Consider the following 13,972-nt stretch of genomic DNA (forward strand, 5'->3'; position numbering starts at 1 on the left):
CAGTAATGATCAGGTCAACATGTAAAAACAAGTCAGCAGAATGTATGTGAAGGAACGGCTGCACCACCTTCTCAAGCCATGTAAAGGGCTTCCTGTTCCTTCCCATTCATTTCCCCACCTCCTCCGCAGCTTAAACAGAGGGCATCTCCCCAGCCAAGTGGAAACACCAGAAGAAATTGCATGCAAAAGAGTTAATGCCGTGAACTGTTTATGCTTGGAGTCTACCTTCACCCCTTCAGCCCGCAGGTGATTAGCGGAACAGAAAATGATTCAGTGCAAACACAAAATGATAAGTTTTCAGAAAGAGTGGTGATATTTTCACTTCTCATTTTCATCCAGAAATTGGAGATTCAGTACAGCTTTAAATTGCCAACTTGCAACAGTTGCATAAATTCTTAATAAACATTTTTCCAAATAATTTAATGTAATATTCAGCCACATAATTACATGACATTTTATGCAAAAAAAATGTTTCCGTTTACAATTGAGCTGCTTTTAATAAATATTGCGTATTGTATAAGGCTTCAAAAGAGGTTCAGAAAATTGAGAATTCTTTCCCTTATTATGAACATTTTATGTCATTTTATTTCTCTGGGTATCTTCTTGCCCTCTGTGTTCTTCCAGTTATACACCACATTTCCTTAAAGCCTCTGCCAAAGCCATTCTCTATATAATTGGTAAGAAGTATGCAAAGTTGGGACTGCTGAAGAAAATCTGAGTAATGGGGCTCATCTTAGTGGCTCAGTGTAGTCTTATGAAAATAAGCTTTCTCTTGGAATTAGTTTAGTATAGTTTAATTTATTGCCACATGTACAGATTTACAGTGAAATGCTTGTTGTGCGTGCTATCCAGTCATATCATAGTACACTTACGTCAAGAGATCCTCTTCTGGATCAGCATGTGAAGACTCGTCACCTTCCGGTGTTATCTTGCAGCATCCAAATCTCCAAAAAGTCTGATCTTGGCCTCAGGAGGTATGCAATTTCATATATTATCACCTTAAAGCCTAGTGTTCTAATGGCACTGAATAATGAAGTAGGGATTGGCCTGGTCCAGCGTGATGCCCTTGGATCTTTCTGCCACCACTTGCCCCAAGCTGCCTGAGGAGGCACTCGAGTCACTCACTCACCTAGCTGCTGTTGCGGCCACCTCCGCCAACACCATGACCCATGACTGTGCCGTCCGCCTCCTCCTGCTGCCGCCCCTGTGCTTCCAAACGATGAGGTTGCCAAGCCCAGCTTCCCAAGCCAATCATGGAACCAGAGTGCTCTCCGATGGCGCAAGATGTGAATTCAAAGGCTGTACACGGCTGACAACTTCCCCATTAGCCTGTCACCACTGCCACCTGGGATTCTATAACAATGGGAACCACCAGGTCAATCTGGTTCAATTTCTTCCACAATGTTACTAAAGATGTTGCAAAAGGAATAACACTCTTTAATGAGCATCTGACACAAAACTATCTGATAGACATGCACATTGACAAATATTTAGGGTTTATTTCAACTGATGGTGGCATAGTGTCATGGCTGGTAAAGCCCCTGCCGCACAGTGCTAGAGACGCAGGTTAAATCCTCACCTCCCGATGCTGTCTGTCTGCAATTCTCCTTGTGAACGTGTGGGCGTCCTGCGGGGAATCCAGTTTCCTCCCACATTGAAAAGATGTGGGTTGGTAGGTTAATTGGCCTCTGTAAATTGCCACTAGTGCGAAGGGAGTGGATGTGTAAGGCAAGGCAAGGCAAGGCAACTTTATTTATATAGCACATTTCATACATGAGGCAGACTCAAAGTGCTTCACATAAAAACATGTCATACAATAAAATGAAATGATAAAATGAAATAAAATAGAAGAATTAAAAGAAAAGAAAAGCAAAATTAAAAATGCATTATAAAAAGTGCAAAAGTTAAAAGTGCAATGTAGTTAAGATTTAGCTGAAAGCTAAAGTAAACATAAAAGTTTTCAGTCTTATTTTAAAAGTGGTCAAAGTTGAGGCAAGTCTTAAATCTTCAGGAATTTTATTCCAGCTATTTGTTGCATAGTAACTAAATCCTGCTTTCCCATGTTTTGTATTTACTCTGGGAATCACTAACAGATTGGTTTCAGAGGATCTTAGCGGTCTAGAAGGCTTATATAGTGGAAGCATGTCAGTGATATACTTTGGTCCTAAACCATGTAGTGATTTATAGGTGAGCAGCAGGATTTTGAAATCAATTCTCTGACATACAGGGAGCCAATGTAAGGATTTAAGAATTGGTGTAATGTGTTCAAATTTTGTGGTCTTTGTTAGAACTCTAGCAACAGCGTTCTGAACAAGCTGTAGCTGCCTGACAGTTTTTTTCGGAAGACCTGCAAGGAGACCGTTACAATAATCTAGTCTACTAGTAATAAAGGCATGTACAAGTTTTTCTAAGTCTTGAGCTGACATGAGTCCTCTTAATCTTGCTACGTTTTTGAGGTGATAGTAGGCCGATTTTGTTACTGATTTGATGTGACTGTCGAAATGTAAATCTGAATCCATAATAACCCCAAGATTTCTGGCTTTGTTAGAAGTTTTCAGGGACAGATAGTGTAAGTGTGAACGGATGATGGATGGTGTGAACTCGGAGGCCAAATGGCCTGTATCCATGCTGTATCTTTAATCAATTCAATCAATCAATTATGTGTATCCGTCCAGAAATGGTCATGACACTGGAAAATATCCATGATCAGTCACGTTACACTAAAATAACTTTTACTAAACAATCAAATATTTATGCCATTGTCTTTACCAAAGCAAAATCTCCTAAAAATCTTTCAAGACTACATACTCTAACAAGATTTGTCACAAATCTATGTAACAAAAATATTAGTAGGAACAGGAGAGGTGAGATTTTTAAGCCTTAATAACTTTTAAAATATACCACCCATCAGAACAAAACTTGGTACATTTGCAGCAAAGGACAATGATGAGTAAGGTGGAGAAAAATCGTAGCACTATCGCGTACCATTTTTGCGCAAATGTAAAAACAACGCAAACCAGAAGGTAACAAGATGAGAGTTTTAGTTATGTACAGATAGATAGATTAATAGCTTACTAAAACCATTAATTTATAGCTCAAGACACTGAACATCAACAGATTATAATCATTCTAACACGTTGGCTTATGGTGACTGAATAGTGACATTTTTTCTCTTTCTATCTGCAGTTTTCTTCAGCCCTGAAATTCTCTGGGATTTTGCACTCCCTCATTTTGGTCACATGTGCATTCCTGACTTCAATAGCACTACCACTGACACACATGGATTCTGGTGCCCAAATTGCAATATCTTTACTATTCATTCCACAATAGTTTTGGCCAATTTATCTTTATCATCTTATTTGATAGATTCTCAAAACCTAGCTTTTTTAAAGTTTAGTTTAAATATTACAGCATGGAAACAGGCACTTAGCTTCAGCTATTTGCTTCAGCTCACCAAATCCATGCCGAACATCAATTTACACCTGTTCTGTTATCCCATTTTACATCCACTCCTTACACACTAGGGACAATTTACATACAAACCCGCATGTTTTTGGAATGTGGGAGGAAACCAGAGCACCCAGAAGAAGTCCACGTGGTCACAGGAAGATTATGTAAAAAGTCTACACAGACAGCACCCAAGATCAGGATCGAACCTAGGTCTCTGGTGCTGTGAGGCAGCAGCTCTATCAGCTGTCACTGGGCCACAGAGCTCTTTGACCAAATTTCAGTACATTTGTTCTAATATCTCCTTTTGTGCTTTATGCAACCTTGTGTTTAATAACACATCTTGGGAAGTTACGTGAGGATATTTTCTCCATCTTAGCGAGCGGCAGTGAGTGAGCGGCCCTGTGAGAAAAGTGTGAGTCTTTGGCTCGAGAGTCTTCGGCGAGGAGACGAAAGAAGGAAATGTCAGGCAAGCTGATTCAGTGCGATGCTTGCAGTATGTGGGAGGTCAAGGACACCGCTAATGCCTCTGGCTGCTACAAATGCTAGAAATGCATCCAGGTAGAGCTCCTGAAGGGCCGTGTTGGGGAACTGGAGAAGCAAGTGGATGACCTCCGGTTCGTCCGAGAAACGGAGTCGTTCCTCGACAAGTCCTACAGTACGATTGTTACACCTAAGGTACTGGAAGAGAGAAGGTGGGAGACAGTGAGAACGGGAGGGAAGCATGGAATACCAACGTCCCCGGGTGTTGTACCTCTTGTGAACAGGTTCACCCACTTAGAAGCTGTCGGGACAGAAGAGGTGTTTACACTGGGCAGCGGACTGGCTTGTGATGCGAATAGGGCTGTTGAGCCAAAACCAAAAAGGCCTAAGGCAGGCAACGCCATTGTAGTGGGAGACTCCATTGTGAGAGGTACGGACAGGGGTTTCTGCGGCAACAGACGGGATGCGAGGATGGTGTGCTGCCTTCCTGGTGCCCGGATCCAGGATGTCATGGACAGAGTGCAGAAAATCCTCAAGGGCGAAGGTGAACATCCGGAAGTGGTAGTGCATGTCGGCACAAACGATGTCGGAAAGAAGGGGATGAATATTCTGCAGCGTGACTTTAGAGAGCTCGGAAAAATGCTGAAAAGCAGGACCTCCAGGGTTGTTATCTCCGGTTTGCTTCCAGTTCCTCGTGCTGGCAAGAGCAGGAACAGGGAGATACGGGACCTGAATGTGTGGCTGAGGAACTGGTGCACGGGGCAGGGATTTAGTTTCTTAGATCACTGGGATCTGTTTTGGGGTAAGGGGGAACTGTATAAAAGGGACGGATTGCATCTTAACAGGTGTGGGACCAGCATTCTGGCAGACAGGTTTGCCACTGCTACAAAGGTGGTTTTAAACTGAATAAGGGGGGTGGGGTGTCAAATGGGATAGTGGCGGATGGAGTTAAAGGGAAAGGGTTTCTTAAATGTGTGAGCGTAGAGACAGAGGGGTGTAAAATGAGGGTAGAAGCAATAGGTAGCAAGGTGAAAAGTAAAAGTGGCAGGCAGACAAAACCAGGGCAAAAATCAGAAAGGGCCACATTTCAACATAATTGTATAAGGGGTAAGAGTGTTGTAAAAACAAGCCTGAAGGCTTTGTGTCTCAATGCAAGGAGCATTCGTAATAAGGTGGATGAGTTGAATGTGCAGATAGCTATTAATGACTATGATATAGTTGAGATCACGGAGACATGGCTCCAGGGTGACCAAGGCTGGGAGCTGAACATCCAGGGATATTCAATATTCAGGAGGGATAGAGAGAAAGGAAAAGGAGGTGGGGTAGCGTTGCTGGTTAGAGAGGAGATTAACGCAATGGAAAGGAAGGACATTAGTTTGGAGGATGTGGAATCGGTATGGGTAGAGCTGCGAAACACTAAGGGCAGAAAACGCTGGTCGGTGTTGTGTACAGGCCACCTAACAGTAGTAGTGAAGTTGGAGATGGTATCAAACAGGAAATTAGAAATGTGTGCGACAAAGGCAAAACCGTTATAATGGGTGACTTCAATCTACATATAGATTGGGTGAATCAAATTGGCAGGGGTGCTGAGGAAGAGGATTTCTTGGAATGTATGAGGGATAGTTATCTAAATCAACATGTAGAGGAACCAACGAGAGAGCAGGCTATTTTAGACTGGGTATTGAGTAATGAGGAAGGGTTAGTTAGCAGTCTTGTTGTACGTGCCCCCTTGGGAAAGAGTGACCATAATATGGTTGCGTTCTTCATTAGGATGGAGAGTGACATTGTTAATTCAGAAACAATGGTTCTGAACTTAAAGAAAGGTAACTTTGAGGGTATGAGACATGAATTGGCCAAGATTGACTGGCAATTAATTCTAAAAGGGTTGACGGTGGATATGCAATGGAAGACATTTAAAGACTGCATGGATGAACTACAAAAATTGTTCATCCCAGTTTGGCAAAAGAATAAATCAGGGAAGGTAGTGCATCCGTGGATAACAAGGGAAATCAGGGATAGTATCAAAGCGAAGGATGATGCGTACTAATTAGCCAGAAAAAGCAGCATACCGGAGGACTGGGAGAAATTCAGAGACCAGCAGAGGAGGACAAAGGGCTTAATTAGGAAAGGAAAAATAGATTATGAAAGAAAACTGGCAGGGAACATAAAAACTGACTGCAAAAGTTTTTATAGATATGTGAAAAGAAAGAGATTAGTTAAAACAAATGTAGGTCCCTTGCAGTCAGAAACAGGTGAGTTGATCATGGGGAACAAGGATATGGCAGACCAATTGAATAACTACTTTGGTTCCGTCTTCACTAAGGAAGACATAAATAATCTGCCGGAAATAGCAGGGGACCGCGGGTCAAAGGAGTTGGAGGAATTGAGTGAAATCCAGGTTAGCCGGGAAGTGGTGTTGGGTAAATTGAATGGATTAAAGGCCGATAAATCCCCAGGGCCAGATAGGCTGCATCCCAGAGTACTTAAGGAAGTAGCTCCAGAAATAGTGGATGCATTAGTAATAATCTTTCAAAACTCTTTAGATTCTGGAGTAGTTCCTGAGGATTGGCGGGTAGCAAACGTAACCCCACTTTTTAAAGAAGGGAGGGAGAGAGAAAACGGGGAATTACAGACCAGTTAGTCTAACATCGGTAGTGGGGAAACTGCTAGAGTCAGTTATTAAAGATGGGATAGCAGCACATTTGGAAAGTGGTGAAATCATTGGACAAAGTCAGCATGGATTTACAAAAGGTAAATCATGTCTGACGAATCTTATAGAATTTTTCGAGGATGTAACTAGTAGCGTGGATAGGGGAGAACCAGTGGATGTGGTGTATCTGGACTTCCAGAAGGCTTTCGACAAGGTCCCACATAAGAGATTCGTTTACAAACTTAAAGCACATGGCATTGGGGGTTCAGTATTGATGTGGATAGAGAACTGCCTGGCAAACAGGAAGCAAAGAGTAGGAGTAAACGGGTCCTTTTCACAATGGCAGGCAGTGATTAGTGGGGTACCGCAAGGCTCAGTGCTGGGACCCCAGCTATTTACAATATATATTAATGATCTGGATGAGGGAATTGAAGGCAATATCTCCAAGTTTGCGGATGACACTAAGCTGGGGGGCAGTGTTAGCTGTGAGGAGGATGCTAGGAGACTGCAAGGTGACTTGGATAGGCTGGGTGAGTGGGCAAATGTTTGGCAGATGCAGTATAATGTGGATAAATGTGAGGTTATCCATTTTGGTGGCAAAAACAGGAAAGCAGATTATTATCTAAATGGTGGCCGACTAGGAAAAGGGGAGATGCAGCGAGACCTGGGTGTCATGGTACACCAGTCATTGAAAGTGGGCATGCAGGTGCAGCAGGCAGTGAAGAAAGCGAATGGTATGTTAGCTTTCATAGCAAAAGGATTTGAGTATAGGAGCAGGGAGGTTCTACAGCAGTTGTACAGGGTCTTGGTGAAACCACACCTGGAGTATTGCGTACAGTTTTGGTCTCCAAATCTGAGGAAGGACATTATTGCCATAGAGGGAGTGCAGAGAAGGTTCACCAGACTGCTTCCTGGGATGTCAGGACTGTCTTATGAAGAAAGACTGGATAGACTTGGTTTATACTCTCTAGAATTTAGGAGATTGAGAGGGGATCTTATAGAAACTTACAAAATTCTTAAGGGGTTGGACAGGCTAGATGCAGGAAGATTGCTCCCGATGTTGGGGAAGTCCAGGACAAGGGGTCACAGCTTAAGGATAAGGGGGAAATCCTTTAAAACCGAGATGAGAATAACTTTTTTCACACAGAGAGTGGTGAATCTCTGGAACTCTCTGCCACAGAGGGTAGTCGAGGCCAGTTCATTGGCTATATTTAAGAGGGAGTTAGATGTGGCCCTTGTGGCTAAGGGGATCAGAGAGTGTGGAGAGAAGGCAGGTACAGGATACTGAGTTGGATGATCAGCCATGATCATATTGAATGGTGGTGCAGGCTCGAAGGGCCGAATGGCCTACTCCTGCACCTAATTTCTATGTTTCTATGTTTCTAACACATTCTGAAAATACTACTTGTTATTGCTGCATACGTGATCCTATACATTTTCAGATCCTTTCACTCTCCTTCTCCAGATTTCAGCATAAAAGCTAACCTGAATCTTCGTTCGTGTACTGAAGAAATGTTGCATTGTTGCAGATGTTGTCTCTGAGTTCAGCTTTTAAACCAAGATGGATGTAAAAGATCTTATAGCAACTTCCTTAAAAGCAAAAAGGAAAGGTGCACAGCTTGATATCCTGGCCATATTTATCCCACAACCAATATCATTATTAGCAAAACACAAATTGCTGTAAGAACTCAGTGGGTCAAGCAGTATCTGGGGAGGTAAATGGACAGGTGATGTTTCAGGTCGGGATCCTTCTTCAAACTGATAAGCAACATTCAGGTTGCGATTCTTCTTCAGATTCAATATCATTATTATATCATTATTAAACAGTTTATCTGCTCTGCATGATCCAAGAGTCATAGAGTGATACAGCATGGAACCAGGCCCTTCAGCCCAACATGCCCGGCCAACATGTTCCAGCTACATTAGTCTCACCTGCCCACATTTGGTCCATATTCCAACAAACCTGTCCTATCCATGTACCTGTCAAACTGTTTCTTAAATGTTGGGATAGTCCCTGCCTCAACTACCTCCTTTGGCAACTTGTTCCATACACCCACCACCCTCTGTGTGAAAATGTTACCCCTCAGATTCCTATTAAATCTTTATCCCTTCACCTTAAACGTATGTCCTCTGGACCTCGATTCGCCTACTTTGGGCAAGAGACCCGATCTATTCCTCTCATGATTTTATACATGGTCATACACAAATTAGACCAGTAGAAGAGAGCTGCAAAGTCCCATGCAATATAATAGTAACGCATCAAAATTTAATCCACATAATGCAACAGTAACGCATCAAAATTTAATCCACTGGCTGACAAGCCTTTTGTGACACCCTGAGGTTGTACAGACATTGCAGAAATACAAGTCTCCCTTCCCTGCTAACTGTGGCTGCGGTAACTCTTAAAAATTAAAGCTGCTATCACAGTGGCTGAAGAAAGAAAGGCTTTCAACATTCTTAAAATAGTTACATGATGGGATTTAATTCATTTTTATGGCATGTAACCACCTTTGATGGGAGCATATTCTGCTATTGAATCAACACCCACCTTTCCTTTTCACAAAGGGAGCACTGTGAAGCTACAATATTGATGACATCATTGTGTCAGAAGACCCAGTTTGTTGTGTGATGAAGCTGGGAAAGAATGAAAAATTGGAAAATTGCAGAACACTCATTGTCACTGAAATAAGATGTACTAATCCTGCAGAGTAAACCTGTTTGCAATTGCATAAACAGAGCAGATTAAGTAACTTTAAAATGATCAGTATTTCTATTCTAATATCGTGCGGCTTACGGTTGTATATTTGTTTTGATTCAGAGTTACTGCTGCAGCTTCTTTGTATTAACATCCTGTTTCTATATTAAAATGCGCTTGGACAGTTAAACAACATCATGGAAATTGCTGTTTCCTTTTGCTGTAGAGTGAATGGAATTGGGGTTTTGAGGTAACCTTGAGAGGCCAAACAATGTAAAATTAGATGTGTATGTAAAAATAATCAGCAGCAGCTTCAAGATACCTCTCAGTGGTAAGGTGGTATAAATTAAAAAGAAATGTCATAATATTATACAGCACAGAAAAAGGTCCATCAGCTCAAACTTGCCCATGCCCAGCAAAATGCCCATATATCCAGATGTCCCATTTGCCAACATTTGAGCCATAATCCCTCTAAACCTTCCATGGCCTTGTATCCATCCAAATGTCTTTTAACTGTCATTATTGTGCCTGCCTCAACCACTTCCTCTGGCAGCTTGTACCATTTACATACCACCATCTGTTGTAGAATTAGAGAGCCAGTTAATAATATAATAATAATATATTTTATTGTCATTGCACATAAGCGCAATGAGATTTGGTATGCAGCTTCCATCCGATGTCATAACTTAAATAACTAATAAAATTTAGATTTAGATATCCCGAGAACATGGTTTGTAAAAGAACAGTAAAATAGTCAAAACAGTTCAACAGACTAAAGTGCAGATGTGTCTGTGCGACGTGACCATCCGAGGGAGACAGTCCAGGGGGGATGGGGGGCACTCAGCAGGGCCGGTTCAGAGCCGCTATAGCTCTGGGAATGAAGCTGTTCCTGAGTCTGGAGGTTCGGGCGTAGAAGGCCTTGTAACGTCTGCCGGAGGGAAGTAGTTCGAACAGGCCATTACAAGGGTGTGAGGAGTCTTTATGGATGCTGACGGCCTTCCTGAGGCACCGTGTGTGGTAGATGCCCTCCAAGGCTGGTAGCTGTGTCCCAATAATCTTCTGCGCTCTGTGGACTACGTGCTGAAGAGCTCTCCTCTCCACGTCCATGCAGCTGAGATACCACACAGAGATGCTTTACGTTAATATGCTCTCTGTGGTGCAGCGGTAGAAGGTTGTCAGCAGCTGTTGGGGCAGACCAGTCTTTTTTAATGTCCTCAGGAAGAACAGTCATTGCTGTGCCTTCTTGACCAGCGCAGTGGTGTTGGTGGACCATGTGAGGTCCTCTGAAATGAGAGTGCCCAGAAACTTAAAGCTGGACACTCTCTCCACACTGTCCCCGTAGATGGAGATTGGGGCGTATTCTCCATTGTGTGACCTCCTGAAGTCAATAATCAGCTCCTTGGTCTTGGAGATGTTTAGTGACAAGTTGTTATGTGCACACCAGTCTTCTTGTATCTACTCCTTCCTTTGGTCCCTTTTGCACCACAGAATCTCCTGTCTGCCCTGGCTAACTATTGAGTCCTTTGTCACTAAAGCCCTGTCTAATCTCATCCTACTTCACTGTGCCTCTTGGTGCCCTAAAGACTGCTACTTATTTCTCCTGAATGCTCATCCCCAACAGTACCCTGTGTGAAAAGCTGTAAAAACAACTGCTGTCACTTTCAATGTACGGTCCCAATGTGAAATGGTCTGTATTGCAACTTCAATTGCAACTGAAAGATAGTGCAAATTAAGCAGGCATTGGAACATATTGGTGTGTTTTGGATATATATCTCTGCTCTGAATATACTTTACTCCTTCCACTATCACTTCAACTTGATAACATAACCAAATAATTATTTCCCAGGCTCTCCAATACTTTAATGGAATAGAGTCTGATATCCTGTCTCTTTTTAGGCCCAGATTTAGTGCTGTGACTAGTGCTTTATTGCTGACAACTTTGGAACGACTCTGAATGTTGCAGTTGTACGCAAGCATAGCGGGTACAAATCAAACTTCTTTCTTTGCACTTTGCCTTTTGGGTGAAGGTAGGAGAATGGGGTTGAGAGGGAAAAGTAGATCAGCCATGATTGAATGTCAGAATAGATTCAATGGGCTCAATGGCCTAAATCTGCTTCATCATACGTTTCTCTGGTCTCTTTTCCCCTCAAATGAGGGAAATGAACGAATGTAAAATGACAGAGAGAGTAACTTGCTTCAATTGCGTCTAACATTATCGTGCAAATACATTGCGTGTAGTAACCTCTAGGCTGAGTTGCTGACTGGCGTGCTATCAGTTCAGGCAATGATTTTCACCTGTGAGAAAGCCGTCTGTTGTAAATCTCCAGCTTCAGCTACATTTGCCTGTCATGTCTTTCAGTAAATTTAAGCAGCCAGCACCCTGATCAATCAACTCTTTGTTTCCTATCATTAGAGTGTCAAGTTCCCATGAAATTTGCTGCACTTTGGGACAGATGCACAGGAAAAGTGAATGACAGGCCCTTCCATTATCTGCCCCAACATGAGGAAAGTGCGCATTTAATTGGAAACTAGCTCACGGGAACTGGCCAAGTAAAATACAAGAAACAATTCAATTTGGCAGCTGGTAGGAAATTGAAAATAAGCAAATGGCATTTTAGTGCTTGCAGCAAGTTCTATCCCCCATTAGATGTTCCTGAGAATGCAAAGAGGATATATTTTCTCAATCGTCCTCCAAAATTTTAATGGGCTAAGTTTCAAATAATTTTAATTACGTTTATTATGTAGTCTCACTTTTTAATTTTGCCCAAGGTTATTGCATTGATCAGTCATTCTTAGCACACAGTGTGTGACACAGACTAAAACAAACTGCTGTAGGACACAGTGAATCAACAGCATCTGTGTAGGCAAAGGCATGGGCGACTCGAACACCGGTGCACTTTGTAGTTAGGCTGAGAATGAGGTTTAGCACAAACCTCAGGACTCCACCCTTGGCCGCCCATCCCAGAGGCAACATCTACTTCATCCCAGGAGCCAATGAGAAAACAAATTTTGTCCCATTCAATTTTGGAGCATGGGGAAATAAAAGTGATCCCCTGCTTCCACAATTAAAATAGAAAATAATGAGAAATACTTAAAATGAATCGATCATTTAATGTAAGATGGCGGCGCTGGCTTAACAGCTGCGGCCCACCTGCAGTCCGTCTGTTTTTTTTCTTTCGTTTTGTTCCTTGTCATGTTTTAGTTAATTTTGTTTTATTAAGTTGTGTATGTGTGTGGGTGGGGTGGGAGAAACATGCTTTGGTCTCTTCCTTCGGGGGATGCGACTTTTTCTTCGGTCGTATTCCCCGTCCCCGTCTCCATCTGCGCCGAGGCCTAATGGCGGAGCTGGCGGCATAGGAGCTGTAGCAGCGGCAGCAGCGGCGGAGACCCGACTCGGCACCGAAGCTGTGGCGGCGGCGGCAGCAGCAGCGGAGACCCGACTCAGCCCTGGAGCTGTGGCGGTGGCGGCAGCAGCAGCGGCAGCGGAGACCCGACTCGGCCCCGAAGCTGTGGCGGTGGCGGCAGCAGCAGCGGCAGCGGAGACCCGACTCGGCCCCGAAGCTGTAGCGGCGGCAGCAGCAGCGGAGACCTGACTCGGCCCTGGAGCTGTGGCGGCGGCAGCAGCAGCGGAGACCCGACTCGGCCCTGGAGCTGTGGCGGCGGCAGCAGCAGCGGAGACCCGACTCGGCCCTGGAGCTGTGGCGGCGGCAGCGGCAGCAGCAGCGGTAGCCGAGACCCGACTCAGCCCCGAAGTTGTGGCGGAGGCGGCGGAGACCTGACTCGGCCCCGAAGCTGTGGCGGAGGCAGCGGCAGCGGAGACCCGACTCGGCCCCGAAGCTGTGGCGGTGGCGGCAGCAGCAGCGGCAGCGGAGACCCGACTCGGCCCCGAAGCTGTAGCGGCGGCAGCAGCTGCGGAGACCCGACTCGGCCCTGAAGCTGTGGCGGTGGCGGCAGCAGCAGCGGCAGCGGAGACCCGACTCGGCCCCGAAGCTGTAGCGGCGGCAGCAGCAGTGGAGACCCGACTCGGTCCTGGAGCTGTGGCGGCGGCAGCAGCAGCGGAGACCCAACTCGGTCCTGGAGCTGTGGCGGCGGCAGCGGCAGCAGCAGCGGTAGCGGTGACCCGACTCGGCCCCGAAGTTGTGGTGGAGGCGGCGGAGACCTGACTCGGCCCCGAAGCTGTGGCGGAGGCAGCGGTAGCGGAGACCCGACTCGGCCCCGAAGCTGTGGCGGTGGCAGCGGCAGCGGAGACCCGACTCGGCCCCGAAGCTGTGGCGGAGGCAGCGACCCCCGCGGAGTTTGAACCATCGCCTCGGCGCAGAGGGAGAACAAAGAGGGAAGAGACAGAGACTTTAAGATTTTGCCTTCCACCACAGTGAGGAGGTGTTTGGTGAACTCACTGTGGTGGATGTTAAATTTGTGTTGATTGTGTGTTTTTGTCATTTTTTTAATTATATGTATGACTGCAGGGAAACAAAATTTCGTTCAGACCGAAAGGTCTGAATGACAATAAACGAATCTAATCTAATCTAATCATTCCTGAGGTTGCGTGTCATGGGGTCATAGGTTTGAACAGCCAATCGTGCCATGCAACCAATGCTCATCTGGACTAATCCATTTACCCACATTAAGAGTGGGTGGAGAGGATATCACCAGCAGTAAGCGATTCTAAGACCAGAGGGCACAGCCTCAGAATAAAA

The 13,972-nt window shown here is 44.6% G+C and overlaps 1 long non-coding RNA gene across 1 annotated transcript in view; it reads left to right on the forward strand.

Annotated features, from left to right (window-relative positions):
• Positions 1-9,450, forward strand: part of LOC116978907 — a 63,727-nt gene extending 54,277 nt beyond the window's left edge. The window contains exon 3 of the long non-coding RNA XR_004413594.1: positions 9,146-9,450. This is a non-coding gene — a long non-coding RNA (uncharacterized LOC116978907). The remainder of the gene's footprint in view (positions 1-9,145) is intronic.
• The last annotated feature ends 4,522 nt before the right edge of the window (positions 9,451-13,972 follow it).

The sequence above is a fragment of the Amblyraja radiata genome, chromosome 1, assembly GCF_010909765.2.
Source record: "Amblyraja radiata isolate CabotCenter1 chromosome 1, sAmbRad1.1.pri, whole genome shotgun sequence".
In the NCBI taxonomy this organism is placed as follows: domain Eukaryota; kingdom Metazoa; phylum Chordata; class Chondrichthyes; order Rajiformes; family Rajidae; genus Amblyraja; species Amblyraja radiata.